The sequence below is a fragment of the Salvelinus namaycush genome, chromosome 4 (assembly GCF_016432855.1).
Source record: "Salvelinus namaycush isolate Seneca chromosome 4, SaNama_1.0, whole genome shotgun sequence".
Taxonomy (NCBI): Eukaryota; Metazoa; Chordata; class Actinopteri; order Salmoniformes; family Salmonidae; genus Salvelinus; species Salvelinus namaycush.
The window spans coordinates 52,793,349-52,810,755 of NC_052310.1; the positions used below are offsets into that span (position 1 = coordinate 52,793,349).

The following is a 17,407-nucleotide window of genomic DNA, read 5'->3' on the forward strand; positions in this document are numbered from 1 at the left end:
GGCAGGAGGTTGACTAAACTTGCAGGCATTTTTTAATCACACACTGATCTGAACATTTCTCTTTGAGGTTTCAGGTCTCCGTTCATCATTAACAGGTGTAGTTACTTTACCCTACATGCCCTGCAGGAGAGAGTGACCGTTCCGCCACTATTCTTCTCTCCGATCTCCTCCTCTTCTTTTCTCCAACACACGTTGTAAACAGACACTGAAACGAGAGGACAGAAACTCAAATTAGCCCTATGTCTGTATTTACTGAACGCAAAGTTCTATTGGAATTAGTCAGACACAAAAGTGATGCACTGAAGGTCAATAACTTTGTGGAGCTGAATTTGAGGTGTAAATTACATGGCTAAGGCAGTCTGGGAGATTGTCAGTTGGGAGTGTGTCAGAGAAAAGCCATTGCATGGGCATTAATCAAATACATGTCAGAATTAAGATAATGTAGTGACAGAGATACAATACATATAAAGAAAATAGTATTTGTTTTTACAAAGCAATTCCGGTAGACAGTCATCTAAGTATAGGTGTATGTGTGTAAACACACACAGACTATGAGCAAACACACATTTAATTATGCTTCAACTGACAAAGAAAAACATATGCGTTAGGTTCCTGGGTTGTGGTCAGATTCTATTAATTAACAGAGTCACACTGTATTACTTGGGGTTTTGTAGTATACTCAAAAAGAGAACGAGGAAAAACAACAAAACAAAGCAATACATTTTTTGAATAAGTTGTATGCCTAAGCCATTTAAAAATAGCACCATCAATGTAAACAAAACAGCTTCAAACAGGAAGTGAGATGCTAATATCTGCATTGGTTCAGAACAGCTAAAGCACAAGTCCAAATCCTGTAATATTTCCATTTTCAACATACCTTTCCTTTGTCAGAAAGCACATAGCAAGTCCTAACATATACACACACATTGATTAACCATGGTGCCCTGTGTCTGTCTATTATTTAGGGCATATTACATCAGGCCCATGTTTTACAAGGATTTCCAATATGAGACTTAGATGTCATATCCCCATCAAAACCATATAAAACAGATACAAATGACCAGTGTCCATTTGAAGAGAAACAAATTCCCACACACAGGACAGCAGTTAAGATATACAGCAGCAAGCTTAATGAAGAGGTTATAGCTATGCAAATAATACATATTTCTGATTTGAATTGCAAAATATTACAGTTTGGGTAACACGAGTTTAAGAAGTATTTCTCACACAGAAATAATCACACACTCCGACTAATGGAAATCTGAGGAGATAAAGAGACCTGGACAGGTGAAACGGGTGACAGGACTAAGCTTTAAAACAAACACACTGTGGAAATATCTGCCACTCGCTAACATTATACTGTACACTAAACTGACAGCCATCACAATAATACAATAATACTGTATACACTTTACTCATGACAACAATAACAAAAAACACTTACAACTAAATGTGTAATGTGCCTTCTTTGTCATGAAAGTAGGGAGTCCAGATTCTACAACTATGTACACTTTAAACTAATCCAGAAAACTATAACTACCTACAAATAAATTATAGCGTGGAGTCTAAATATTACAGGAAACCAACACATACAGTAGTCTACATGATAACAATAACACACTTCAACACACTGTACCAACGTTATACAGGAAATACACAAACTGTCTAAACTTCATCAAACTTAAATAACGGCTAAAGCAAGGAAAAAAATATTGGAAATGTACAACAATTGCCTTAAACTAATTTGTGATGAACTAAGTCTGCGTTTGGATGGTAGATGTCTACTTTAGATTACCATGCATTCTTTTGTAAACCAATCATTTCCACCAGTAGTCTGTCTCTGGTAAAAAAAAAAAAATAGAGCCTTATAATATGTTGCACTTGTTTTTTTGATAGGCATTTGTTGTTGCTGAAAAGGTTAACGATTTTTCCTATCGAAACTGAGTGGGTTGTGAAAGAACATTTCATGAGGCAAATTTCCCCTGAGCGCCTGTAATATTATCACCCCAGCCATCATAGTTTCAGAATGACTTCTGGATGTATTTATATAAAAACAAGTCTAACACAAATAGGTTTCAATATTAATGAGCTACTACAGTTTATTACACAATTTCTTAATGAATGCTAATCTTGTCAACTTTTGACTTATAAATACTCAAAGTTAAGGCCTAACAAAAACTTTGAGGCCTTTAACAAAAACAACAAACACTTCAGTTTTTCATACAATTAGCTGTTATTCATGAAGAAATATACATTTAAAAAAAGTAATGATTTAGGTCAACAATTTGTACTGGGTTTGTTAAGTGTGAATTTGTTTCCAAATCAAATAAACAACTCTTACAGTAAACAGATCATTTGACCCATTTCTTTATTTAACAGCAAACATGACAGCATGCTTGTATTGTAAAAATACTAAATATAGAGTTTACTGTGCATGTTCACTATCAAAATTAGTCAGATGACACAGAAGAGGTTTTGAGAGCATTTCTTTGATGCGTTCCGTGGTTAAACTGAGAGGATTTCAGAGCCGTGGGCAGACTTGCCGAGTATTTTCCCACCTTTTTATTTGTCACAGACAGAGAAAGAGAGAGAGAGATAAAGAGAGAGAAAGGACCGCTGAATTATGATACACTTACAGCTTTAAAACATGATACTTAACAGAGTTACTGTACCATATGGAATTCCCACAGAGAGAGGCTGAGACAACAAATGGAGGAAAGACAGCAATGTTCTCAAAACAGCACCGCCCATTTTAAGCTTAATTGTGAAGCATGACATTACCATGATCTGTAAAGTGATGAAAGCTAAATAGACTGAAGTTAAATGTAGGTCTCTTTAAACTGGTTTCAATTTAAAAACGATCTTAGAGAGAAGATTGACATTGGGCACTGGAGACAAAGACCAATCATTCCTACGTAATAACGAACCTCAACGATCAATACTGAAACTCACATAAATAAGAAAAGAATCAGAGTAGATTTACCACAGATTACTTTTCAGAAGGACAACTATAGCCACCAGTGGGATGTAAACAAAAGACGGCGCCTTACTCCATCTGAAAGCACAGTAACCTCATCTGACATGTACCTAAAATGTATAAATGACTGAACATAATAGTTTGACTGTAACCTGAAAATAAAATGCAGTTGCCTACAGGTGAAAACCGTGACACCATGGAAGCACAATATGCAATTTCAACAACTTGACACTGCCAAAGCTAAGTCCATGAGAAAGTAACATATTTTGCTTTGCATTGCTTGTTTATAAATGATGGGGTAAGTTGTACAAGCTCATAAAGGAATGTACGTGCCATAAACATGTAGCATTTTCTTTACATAAAAATTGGACAATTCTGGCCATCAGTGAATGAATCTTCCACTTTCTGAACACTGTAGAGTAACAAACTCCACATCAGATGGACTGAGGTGTGTTCATCATGTGCAGCAGACATTTTGTGCCCGTGTGAAAGCCGTTAAGCGTCTGCAGGCCTCCCACAGTCTAGCTAGGAGCAACCCGAATGTCACACACAACCACAGGTGGGAGTCTTGACAAACACACACACACACGCGCACACACACACATTATAGGCTCCCTCTTTGTTATCAGGAAATGTGAATTATTATGTGGATTATAATTAATGGATATTTTTGTAGGGGTTGATACATTTTTTGTAAGGGAAAATCAAGTGAAATTTTAAAGGGGAAATTACAAACTTCAGAAGCTTTTATAAACCTCAAACTACAAGTTTTAAATTTCCTGCATTGCAGGAACATTCTCCTGCAACAGGGTGATCAAATTAAGATCCTACACAAAAGTGTCCTGAAATTCTACAGGTAAATGTCTATAGAGGACATTCATTAATTTGTTACATATCATCAACTGTATTCTCTTGTTGTTAGTGATAGACCACGTAACTGTAAAATAATTCCTCTCATACCATTTGTGTACCAAAATACAGTGAAACGGGAGCACCTAATTTGATCAAATTAAGTTTTACAAAAGAACAAGCAAGATAGCAGGCAGAATTTTACTGTTACATGAACAATATAGCCAACTTCCAGGTAGTTCCAAAAATGTGAATTTAACTTTTACATGAACAAAAACAAACCAACTTCCAGGTTAAACAAATTACGCCTGAAAACAAAACTGAGAAAGGCTTGTGGTTTTCACAAAAAGCTCAGACAGATATTTTGTGGAGGATTTGGTATTTCTGGGTGACATTTCAACATCCTATGTGTTTGGTTGGTGCCATCTGTGCATTCAAAACAAGCCCACGCGCACTTTGACTCACTGCTCAGTGCTCAAATCTCCCCTCTTTTGTGGGAGCCTTACACATTCTCTCACACAAACACAATGTCATATTGATGGTTTTAAGTTTTGTTGCTTTATTCACATTGTCCTGTATTATTGGTACATTGATACACATCAGATTCCATGTTAAATGCAGTATTATGATATGGTACATATATACACACTGAAACCTGTTTGAGCAAGTCCAGCTTTAGGGTGTTATAAACGATCATCTCTGAAACGTCTGCCTGGACTATATCTGGACTGTCTAGACAGCTCTGACCTTTGTGTATTCGTTCTTTTAACCTGAAATGCATTAACTGTAATTTGTATGTTTATATTACACTGTACTAGAGATGTATAATTGCTATCAACATACAAATTCTTAGCCATGTGTATAACGTTTGACTTGACTAACATGACCTTGAAAGGTCAGGGGTCACATTCATATCTCTCCTCAGTTCTCTTTTTAAATGCCAAGGCAATAATGCATAAGCCTCTAGATAATACACTCCAACTCAAAAGAACATCAGACACACTAATTAGAAAGGTCAACGCTGACATTTGAAAAACATTACCGAAGTAATGTTATAGTTTGGAGAGGTTATTGTATTGAAGTACATTACAGTACATTACTTTTGTCTGTGGATAAAATCAACCCTCACTTATCTGATTATGTCTTTAATTAAAACGAATATTTTGTTCTGAAGAACATGAATGACCCACTATTGAGCCTCAAAATCTTGTTTGCTTTTATAATGTGAGTTTGTTGTATTTCCTCAAGGCCATGTAAGCCTACTCTATACACGGCATGTTTTGTAACAGTGAGTATCAAGGGTATGCCACATCTCAAACTTCTATGACATGGTCTTCAAAACCAGACCCTGGCTCAATTTGCTTTTTCAGAGGACAACAATTGCACAGTCAAACATCATTCAAATTGTTACGTCATGGAAGTCCACTGAAGTTTCACTCTGTCTCAGGTTGGTATATTGTAGGCCTGCAATACGTTTTCAGAGCCTAGAGTTTCATAGATGCAATCTGCTTCAATCACCAGTTGTGTCATCCTCTTATTTTCACTTGCTGACTGTCACAATTTATCTGTCAGATACAGTACCCAAGGACAATATTACAATGTGACTATCAACAGCAACAAAAAAGACAGTAAGGCTAATAAGATTACTTTATGTTACACACATTTTACCTTAATTGTGTCAACTAAAAATATATACTTTGTTCCTATAAACCTACTGCAAATCTAGCCGAGCTATGTCATGTGCATCTTTATGATGTGTGAAATAATTATTACGGACATCTACATAAAAGTGACCATAATAATACTTGAAGATTATAACACCACATAGACAAACAGATGCTGGGAGGTAGGACAATGGGATAGACACATCACAAATAGATTAATCATGTTATGCTACCTTGTATTATTTCAACCTAAATGCTCAGTGCCTCTGTTGTCATGTTTTCTTAACGTCTCCTTTGTCATGAAGACCGATTTCCACAAAGTGAATTCCATGAAGTGGTCTTCTAGTTAGACACAGCTCATTCTAAAGCTCTGCTGTCTATTACTTGGATCCCACAGTCTCTCTACACTGCACGCTCACACTAACTCAGCTTGTTCTGACAATCAATGCCAAAACAATCAGACATATGTCAAAACACTACTGTCAGGTACTGGATGATGGTCAGAGCTCAATGCGCGAGCGCCCACACACACGCACACACACACACGTGTTGTCCACAAAGAGAGACACAATGCCTAATCAAGGATTTAACTGTTCAATGCCAAAAGGTTCTCATGAAAATAGCAAACCTCATAATTACTACAAATGACAGAATCCATAGACTGAAATAATTTGTGTATATTTACCAAACCCCTTGTACTCTCTTCATGCAGAAGGGAACCATTTTGCTTGGTTGGAGATAGGGAGAGTGTGGCATAAAATCAAAAGGTATTACTTGATTTATAAAGCAGTAGGTCCTATCTTGCGGATACAGTTCTTTAAAGTTATGACGTCTTTCTCATATTTTTTTTCCAGTGACTGAAAGTGAAAAAGACTTCAAGGATGGGCATCATGAATTGCCATAACCACAGACTGTGGAGGTGTTTGACTCAGAAAGTGCCAGTCACAACTTTCCTTTGACAAAATAGGCTTCTAGCTGTGTACAATTCTCAAGAACTCTAGAGACCAATATAAGACTTTTTTTTACTGAAGGCAACAAGTTCAATTTATGTGACATTAAACACACATCCTTTAATTATGGTATCAGTGACTACAGATCTGTGAGAGACCATGTCATTGAGTTTTCCCAAATCAAGCCTGGTTATCATTGCCACAAAATCCTAACCCATTTTTGTCATGTCCTACTTTTCCAAATGAACCCTTTTCATGGTTTACAAGTGTTAAAATGGGCCTATTACAGAATAAATACGCATCTCATTTGTATTTCATTGCTTCATTCAATCTTTGATATTGACGTTTGCTTCCAGGGAAATAATGTGCTCTTCTAAATCAGTATTTCATTATCACAATGATCATTTTCAAAATCTTTCTATTTGATATATATTCACCAGTAAAATATGTATGAATGTTTCAAAACAAATAGATACTGTAGGTGTTTCATATTGACCTCAAGGCTACCTCTCCCGACAGTGCTGCAAGCTGCATACATTTGCACAAAATAGTCATATCCAAACCTCCACCAAGTTAGCTAAATGTCAGGTAAGGTCTATTCTTATCAACTTCTTATCAGTCTCAGCACTGTTTGTGACATTTGATGGATTTGTTGGTTCAGAAAGCAGTAGGCCTATAAATAAACAAACTCATAGTTTCAGTGTTTTTGTCTACACCTGCGCAACTGATGTTACGGATGCAAATAGCCAAATCAAAACAAAAAATAACAGTTATTTTCTGAGTTGATATATAGACCTAACCAGGATTGTATCTACACTAGTAGGTTATTTGCAACTAGGCTTATATTAAGTTGTACTTTTTTTACCAAATAAAAAGGGCTTGCATAAATTCATAACATACTTTACCCTGTCTTCATGTTAGTCTACCTCAAATACCTGGTACCCCTCCCTGCACATTGATCTGGTACTGGTGCTCTCTGTAGCCCTTATCACTTCATTATTGTGCATATATATTCCTCGTGTGTAACAATTTTTTTAAACTGCATGGTTGGGAAGTGCTGGTGAGCAAGCATTTCACGTTAGTCTACACCCATTGTATTCAGCGCATGTGACAAATATGATTTGATAAGCAATAATTAGTGGTAGCTTGCCTTGCATAGTTTTCTATTATACATTTTGCGCTCAAAGTTTAAAAAAATAATACAATAGCCTTTGGTTCATTCATTAGGTTTAGGCTACTGTGCATATCAACCTGTTTTCTCAAAACAAAATGGCACATAAGAGTTGTAGATCTATGACATTTCGATTAATTCATCAAACATTACGTTTAATTTTCGGTTATACGATTCTTTACAATTAGGCCAACATTGTTAAGCAAGATATTTGAGTAGCTTAGTTGAATAAGATCCATCAATAATTTCCAAATCTATTCTGAATTTCAAAACGTTGAAATAAGATGTGGTGTAGGCTATTGTTATCGCAATAACCAAATTAAATAGACTGACACAATTATAGAACATTAGTATGAGACTGTAATATGATTTATATCATATCTACCATTCTTATCTGAAATCACTTTAGCAAAACATTCTGAAGAAGATGACTTGGCGTTTTCTGAGTGAGCAATTTACGAAAGTAACCCACTGCGCACACAATGAGGGACACACACTTTTCGCCGCACTTCGATACAAAGTGATTTTCGTAGCAGGTTAGGAAAGCATTTTCACTAAACCTAACTCTTTTCCTAACCTTAACTTCAGACTCCTAACCTGCTACGAAAATGTCACTTCGGTATCGAAGTGCCATGAAAATAGTATTCCCCCACACACTGGTTGAATCAATGTTGTTTCCACATTTGCCTGTGGTTTCGTCAGAAATAACACTACAGATATTGCAGGCTAATAGTGTATGTATATGTAGAGACTGTGTAAACCGCAATGCGGATGAACAGCAGGTATATGAGTAAACTGTGTTCTAGAACCACTGCTTTATTGCACTACACTCAATATAGGCCTATTCTAATGTCATATATACATACCTATATAAACGTTACTCATATATGAAATAAGATATTTTACTCGGTTATCGTTGCATTACAAGTCCATGTTGAAACGAAAAAAGTAGAATGAGGTGTTATAAAATGTCGAATTGCCCTTTTCATTGCAGTCAGTGAGCTCAGAGGCTTTCCTGGGACTGTAACGCCATCTACTGGCTATAACCTGCCAATCAGTTCTGGAAGGACAAGACACCCCTTAAGCACAACCACACTTTCATGTACCAAATGTCACTATTACCGTGAATCAAATTATTAGCAAAGTTTCAGTTTCCAAAAACCCCACATAATCCCTGCACCAATCTCCTATTCCCACCCATGATACATTATCTGTCAGAGAGAGAGAGAGAGAGAGAGAGAGAGAGAGAGAGAGAGAGAGAGAGAGAGAGAGAGAGAGAGAGAGAGAGAGAGAGAGAGAGAGAGAGAGAGATGATGATGATGATGATGATGATGCTTCTCTATCTATTAAACTGTCAACCGTGCCTCAACAAGCAGTCAACACAAATCTAACTACATAGGTAGCTAAGGTAACTGAACTAAATTACTACCGCCCCGTAGCACTCAACTCTGTCATCATGAAGTGCTTTTAGAGGCTAGTCAAGGACCATACAGTGCCTTGCAAAAGTATTCATCCACCTTGGCATTTTTCCTATTTTGTTGCATTACAACCTATAATTTAAATGAATTTTTAATTGGATTTAATGTAATGGACATACACACATTTTTCAATAAATTTGTTTCAATAAATATATATATTTTTTTAAATGGAAAAGTGGTGTGTGCATATGTATTCACCCCCTTTGCTATGAAGCCCCTAAATAAGATCTAGTACAACCAATTACCTTCAGAAGTCACATAATTAGTTAAATAAAGTCCACATGTATGCAATCTAAGTGTCACATGATCTGTCACATGATCTCAGTGTATATACACCTGTTCTGAAAGAATCCAGAGTCTGCAACACCACTAAGCAAGGGGCACCACCAAACAAGCTGCATCATGAAGACCAAGGAGCTCTCCAAACAGGTCAGGGACAAAGTTCTGGAGAAGTACATCAGGGTTGGGTTATAAAAAAATATCAGAAACTTTGAACATCCCACAGAGCACCATTAAATCCATTATTAAAAAATGGAAAGAATATGGCACCACAACAAACCTGCCAAGAGAGGGCCGCCCACCAAGACTCACAGACCAGGCAAGGAGGGCATTAATCCTAGAGGCAACAAAGAGACCAAAGATAACCCTGAAGGAGCTACAAAGCTCCACTGCGGAGATTGGAGTATCTGTCCATAGCACCACTTTAAGCCGTACACTCCACATAGCTAGGTTTTACGGAAGAGTGGCCAGAAAAAAGCCATTGCTTAAAAAAAATAATAAGCAAACACGTTTGGTCTTCGCCAAAAGGCATGTGGGAGACTCCCCAAACACATGGAAGAAGGTACTTAGGTCAGATGAGACTAAAATGTAGCTTTTTGGCCATCAAGGAAAACGCTATTTCTGGCGCAAACCCAACACCTATCATCACCCCGAGAATACCATCCCCACAGTGAAGCATGGTCGTGGCAGCATCATGCTGTGGGGATGTTTTTCATTGGCAGGGACTGGGAAACTGGTCAGGAATGATGGATGGCGCTAAATACAGGGAAATTCTTGAGGGGAAACCTGTTTCAGTCTTCCAGAGATTTGAGACTGGGATGGAGGTTCACCTTCCAGCAGGACAATGATCCTAAGCATACTGCTAAAGCAACACTCGAATGGTTTAAGGGGAAACATTTAAATGTCTTAGAATGGCCTAGTAAAAGCCCAGACCTCTATTCAATTGAGAATCTGTGGTATGACATAAAGATTGCTGTACACCAGCGGAACCCATACAACTTGAAGGAGCTGGAGCAGTTTTGCCTTGAAGAATGGGCAAAAATCCCAATGGCTAGATGTGCCAAGCTTATAGAGACATACCCCAAGAGACTTGTAGCTGTAATTGCTGCAAAAGGTGGCTCTACAAGGTATTGACTTTGGGGGGGGTGAATAGTTATACACGCTCAAGTTTTCAGTTTTTTTGCCCTATTTCTTGTTTGTGTCACAATAAAAAATATTTAGCATCTTTAAAGTGGTAGGCATGTTGTGTAAATCAAATGATACACCCCCCAAAAAATCTATTTTAATTGAGCCAAGGGGGTGAATACTTTCGCAAGCCACTGTATCACCTCCACCTTCCTGACAGGAGGAGGTTAGAGTCCTGGCGGAGTGGTGCCAGGGGGCATGCTGCCTGCCCTGTAGGACAGCACTCGATGTCAAAGGAAGGCCAAGATGATCATCAAGGAGCTCAGCCACCCAAGTCATGGTCTGTTCACTCTGCTACCATCTAGCAGACAAAGACAGTACAGCTTCTATCTCTAGGCCATCAGACTGTTGAAAAGCCATCGCACCATCTCCTGTAGTAAGAGACAAAGATAGACTCACTTACACAAAACACACACACAAGTTCACACACACACACACACACACACACACACACACACACACACACACACACACACACACACACACACACACACACACACACACACACACACACACACACACACACACACACCTCATACACATGCAGACTCCTGTACTCACATATAAACACTCACACACATACATACACACACACACACACACACTCATACAGCCAACACTGCTGTGCCATGTATATAGCCTAGAGACATTAAACACTGGACTGTTTCTTTTATACTGTTTTTCACACTGTATTCTTCACATAGCTCATTCTAATATATCTACTACTGTACATTGCATTTAGTTACACTGTTTATACACTGGATTCTCAGCATAGCTCCCTGTAATATATCTACCGCTGTATATATCATTCTTAGTTGATCGTTTTCGTGTATATACACATAGGTTGCATTTGGATTACTTACAAAGTGTTATTTCTGTTAACTGGATTCGTTCTGACATTCGTGATTTGTTGTTTTTGTTTATTTGTGTACTTGTTTGACATTTTTTGCTGCTCTGTTAGGTGCTATTAACACAACCATTTCACTGGACCCACTATAACCTCTGATAAACTGTGTACGCGACCAATAGATTTTGATTTGATTTGTGTCGATGTATTTGTCAAAATAAACTGTTGAATAAGCATGTCGTTGTGTAACCCTATTCCTTTGTTTCATGCTATAAATATAGTGCCACTGTGAAAACAATTGAATCCCATAGTCCATATTGCAAGCATACTGTAGTTTAAAAACTGATGAGTCCAAAACAGTTATTCAAAATGTGACATATACAACTAAATATTTTAGTCGTTTAACTACTGGTAAATCTATATTTCCAAGCTGTAGGGAAAAAAAGGTTTTGTGTTTCTTTTGAATCAAGGCCAGAGGGCTTAAACTACCATTATGGATAAAACACATGAATTTCACATGTGAAGTGTTCCAAAAACACATGTTTTCATGTGATCACATGTGATCTTATGTGAAGTTAATGTGATAACAGGTTACAACATGTAAAGCAACGTGATAACATGAAACTACATGTGAAAACCTGTGATCACATGTGAAGTTCCAAAACCACGTTTTCACATGATTCCACATGAAATTTCATGTGAAATCATGTGATTTTCCACGTGAAATCATGTGGTTTTTCTGTAAGAGCTCAACCACAATCATTCCTGTTGAATCACTTGACACACACTGAAAGCCTCACACACACATTAGGCCTGTATTCTTTGAAGAAATCTGCTGTGTCTTACTAGATACACACATCTGATGTAATGAAAAGGTCATTGTTTAGGTATTAATCATTGAGTTCTGACCAGAACTCATGACGACTTCCATTTCACTCAGGACGCTGACACTAAGCTACTACTACTCATATACATACATCAGTGACATTAACTTGACATTTATACATTTTCTATTTGACATCATCTATACAGGGAATCATAAACCTCCCACTCTGAAAGAAGATTAAAATTGTAAACACAACCCACACAATGTGATAACTGACAAGTTCTGCACCGTATGAAGAAAGCTTTTAAGTCATGTTAACATGCGCATTACACAGAGACCTTTTACACCTGCTAAGGTTGCTAAAAAAATACTGTATTTAACCTTCAGTATCAATAGTTATGCCATTTGACATCAAATCTACAGAAATAGACAAGCCTACATGCTTACATTTCAAGACCAATCCTTATTGCTAAAACTACTCAACTCCATTCTATCTAAACAAGTTGTATTTGTCACATGCACGAGTACAGTGAAATGCTTGACTTGCAAGTCCTACCCAGCAGTGCAGTTTTCATTATCAAAATATTATAACTAATAAAAAATAAAAAATAAACACAAGAAATAAGATATAAGAGAGGAAGATACAGTATATAAGGGGCATAGTGCCAATACAAAATGTAAAATTTGTGCAGCATTTATCTGATACATAAAAATTATACAATTTAGGTAGCAGATGTCATGGAGGCCTCCCTTTTTCTGCCCAGTAACAGAATGCTGAGTAATCTCAGTCATAGCCTCCCACGCGCAACTACCCACGCTACACTGGTCTTGGTCTGCACCCTGGTAATAATACCAAAACTACCAGCACTTAACAGACGCCCACAACACAACAGACACTCCATTTACAGTAAATGGGTGCAGTAGAAGCAGAACCAGAAGGAGCATGGGGGATTCTGTAACCCATAGAGACCCATATATTACAGAAAACACCTCACCCCAAATTCCTTCCCACTTCAACTAAAAGCTTAAACATCTGATTTGGGTCAGACAGTGTGACTCTTTATTATACACTTCATTACACTACACTACTAGTTTTTCCATTATAAAGTATATGTGTACAGTACATTACAGGGACTTTTCTTATACTATGCCTTACAGAAAACATTTGGTTAATCAATCTAGCAAACAACCAATGAGATGCATCTGTTTAAAGATTGTCCATGTTTGGACGTGTTCTTGATGATAACTTGATGATAAACTGACTGAGTAGAAGGGGAACCATATCTTGTCTTTGGACACATTTAGGTGATCTTGTCAAGTGTTAAATAAAATTGATTCCACTTCTACTTTGAATATGCCAATTACAGATTCATTGTGCATACAGTACATTATGCTGACTACACATTTACAAGAAGCGCACATAACGCAGTTTAGAAATGAAATTACTTGAAAGTAGTGAACTTTTTAAATGTAGAGTGATGTGCAACTTACAAAAATTTGAGTCCTGTAGCCTACATTTTAAAAAATGACAGAGAAAAACTGAATTCTCAATTGAAAGTCAGCTGCAATTAATACATGCCATGTTGGTCTGCCAAATGAATACAATTTGTGGTTAAGTTTGGCAGGCAGCATATATTACTACTCAGACAGAAATCATTATGTCAATCATTTGAAGTAGTAATACGCCTGCGGACATCCATCTGATCTCTATATCATTTAACCTAATAGTAGGAACATCGTCAAACACTAAAGAAATTGACAACACAAACGGCACTCAAACATGGATGACCCAGCATATGCTTACCATTCACTCACTCCCTCCTGGACCTCTTAAGAACCCAGACCCTCTGAACACAAAGAACAACAGACAGACTCCATCCATCTGAAATAGGTCAGTTTCATCACAATAAGTGAGACCGGTTCCCTGCCCACACACATAGCTGAATGACCCACTCAAACAGCACCCCCACCCAAGAAGATTACAGATATCCAGATGAGTCAGAGAGAGCAAAAACAGAGTGAGCAGCTAGCAGAACACAATCGCTCATGCCTTAGCTGACTCACCAAAATTACCACTTCCTATCTTTGCATGCATGTCATAACTCCCCTAATGACTGGTCAGGTTCTCAGGAATCCACACTGAACCATGGGAAGACTGGATGTGGGACAGTGTGTGTTCCTGAACCAGATTGAGGGGGTTGGGGGAGAAATTAAATTGACCTCTGAGTTGGACATACACTTTGTGTGTGTGTACAGTGCATTTGGAAAGTATTCAGACCCCTTGACTTCGTCCACATTTTGTTACGCAACAGCCTAATTCTAAAATAGATTAAATCGTTATTTTCCTCATCAAGCTACACATGATACCCCATAATGACAAAGCAAAAACAGGTATTTATACATTTTTGCAAATTTATACAAATAAAAAACTGAAATATAACATTTACATAAGTATTCAGACCCTTTACTCAATACTTTGTTGAAGCGCCTTTGGCAGCGATTACAGCCTCGAGTCTTCTTGGGTTTGACACTACAAGCTTGGCACACCTGAATTTGGGGAGTTTCTCACATTCCTCTCTGCAGATCCTGTCAAGCTCTCAGGTTGGATTGGGAGCGTTGGTGCACAGCTATTTTCAGATCTCTCCAGAAACATTAGATCGGGTTCAAGTCCGGGCTATGGCTGGGCCACTCAAGGACATTCAGAGACTTGTCCCGAAGCCACTCCTGCGTTGTCTTGGCTGTGTGCTTAGGGTCGTTGTCCTGTTGGAAGGTGAAAATTTGCCCCAGTCTGAGGTCCTGAGCGCTCTGAAGCAGGTTTTTATCAAGGATCTCTCTGTACTTTGCTCCGTTCACCTTTCCCTCGATCCTGACTAGTCTCCCAGTCCCTGCCACTGAAAAACATCCCCACAGCATGATGCTGCCACCACCATGCTTCACCATAGGCATTGTTCCAGGTTTCCTCCAGATGTGACGCTCAGCATTCAGGCCAAAGAGTTGAATCTTGTTTCTCATGGTCTGAGAGTCTTTAGATGCCTTTTGGCAAACTCCAAGCGGGCTGTCATGTGCCTTTTACTGAGTAGTGGTTTCCGTCTGGCCACTCTACCATAAAGGCTGGATTGGTGGAGTGCTGCAAAGATGGTTGTCATTCTGGAAGGTTCTCCCATCTTCACAGAGGAATTCTAGAGCTCTGTCAGAGTGACCATAGGATTCTGTCATTTTGCTCTGACAACGGTCAAATATGTGACCTTATATAGACAGGTGTGTGCCTTTCCAAATCATGTCCAATCGACTGAATTTATCACAGGTGGATGCCAATCAAGTTGTGAAAACATCTCAAGGATGATCAATGGAAACAGGATGTTCAATTTCGAGTCTCATAGCGAAGGGTTCGATTTATTTTGTAAATAAGGTATTTCTGGTTTTTATTTTTAATAAATTTGCAAACATTTATAAAAACCTGTTTTCGCTTTGTCATTATGGGGTGTTGTGTGTAGATTGCTGATGAAAAAAAATATTTCATACATTTTAGAATAAGGCTGTAACGTAACAAAATGTGGAAAAAGTCAAGGCGTCTGAATACTTTCCGAAGGCACTGTATATGAGTGTGCGCATGCACGCACACCTGTCTCAGTTGGACAAATGCATACCATGCCTCCGTCATCGCGATAACCTTTTGTGTGATGATAGTAGAGTACAGGAGGAGATTCTTTGGCCATTATCATGTTATACATCAGTATCCCAGGCCTTTGCAGCTGAGCAGCCCACTAGGAACGGGTTTGGTAACTCATGTTTTTATACTACACCAACAAACTTAGGTAAATCGGAAGCTTGTGTAGTAAAGCTTTGACAACAAAAAGGGAATAGTGACATGATCTACGGGACTTTAATGACGACCAGCCAACCTTTTGATACTGCATCCTGTTCACAGGGTTGGTTAACTCTTGAGGTTCCTTGGGTCTCCGCCAAATTAGGTAAATCCCCTTTTAGTTTTAATGCACCTCACCTTCTGGTGCTGTTCGGGCAATTTAAAGTGATGATTGAGGACCTAGTAGCTGAGGAATGTAACTGTTTTTCTTACATTTTGTGTTGTCCTATATTATTATACTTTTTTTGACATCGTATTGATTGTTGTTTTGCTTCACATCGTATTGATTGCTGTTTTGCTTCGCATCGTATTGATTGCTGTTTTGCTTCACATTGTATTGATTGCTGTTTTGCTTCACTTTGTATTTGATTGTTTTATTACTGTGACCAGGGCTCACTTAAAAATGAGACCCTGGTCTCAATGGGTTTCCCCTGAATAAATAAATAATAAATACAAATCAAATTAAATAGGCTCTCCTATTCTCCAGAAGTTTCCATGTGAACCTAGGAGCTCTTCTGTAAATAGAAACTTCCTCTGCTGCAGTTCCCACGCTGGTGGACGTCCCATTCCATACAACACACACACAGGCTACAGTATATTAGTACATCATATAGAATGCTGCCACGGCTTGTTTTAATAAGAAACAAAGTATGTACTATGTATATGTACAGAGAAGTATGTTTTAAACATCAAATAAAAACTGTAGAGACATTATGACTTGGAAATGCTTGCTCAGTGTAAATGCGTGAAGGAGGATAGGAGGGTTTGGCTCTCTCCACTCAAGTCAATGTGAACTGTAAAGAATGCTAACTTCTTATCAAAAAGAAAATAAAGGGTTGTGCTCTGATTGCTGCTCTTGCACTATTCACCTTACCCTATAATTTTTCTAAAAGGGAAGACAACTCGTAAAAAGATACTGTATTTAGCATTCTACCACAAGCAGATAGGATGGACATTTGTCCTACGTGATTTTGGTCCCTAACCAATACTTATTCCCAGGAACGCAACTTTGGTTTTAGAAGTGGGGGGGACATAATAATTATTATTATTTTAAACACTCAAACAGCCTACCCGACCGCTCGGAGGCCTCCGAATGGTCCTAAAGCACAACGTTGCATCGTTTTGTATCCCATTCCAATGATAATACTGGGGGGGACAAAAATGCAATTTCAGACATGTCCCCCCCGTCCCCATTGAAAGTTGCGCCCCTGCCCATGTCTATTTGCTTGGTATCTCAGAACACACAGATATCCAGCATGTCACTACACAGTCATTTCACCACTGAATCTAACTTCTGACTCATAGCCCTGTTGTTG

The 17,407-nt window shown here is 38.2% G+C and overlaps 1 long non-coding RNA gene across 1 annotated transcript in view; it reads right to left on the reverse strand.

Moving 5' to 3' along the window:
- LOC120046608 overlaps positions 1-17,407 on the reverse strand; it is a 40,401-nt gene that overhangs the window by 6,581 nt on the left and 16,413 nt on the right. The window contains exon 2 of the long non-coding RNA XR_005476827.1: positions 111-205. This is a non-coding gene — a long non-coding RNA (uncharacterized LOC120046608). The remainder of the gene's footprint in view (positions 1-110; positions 206-17,407) is intronic.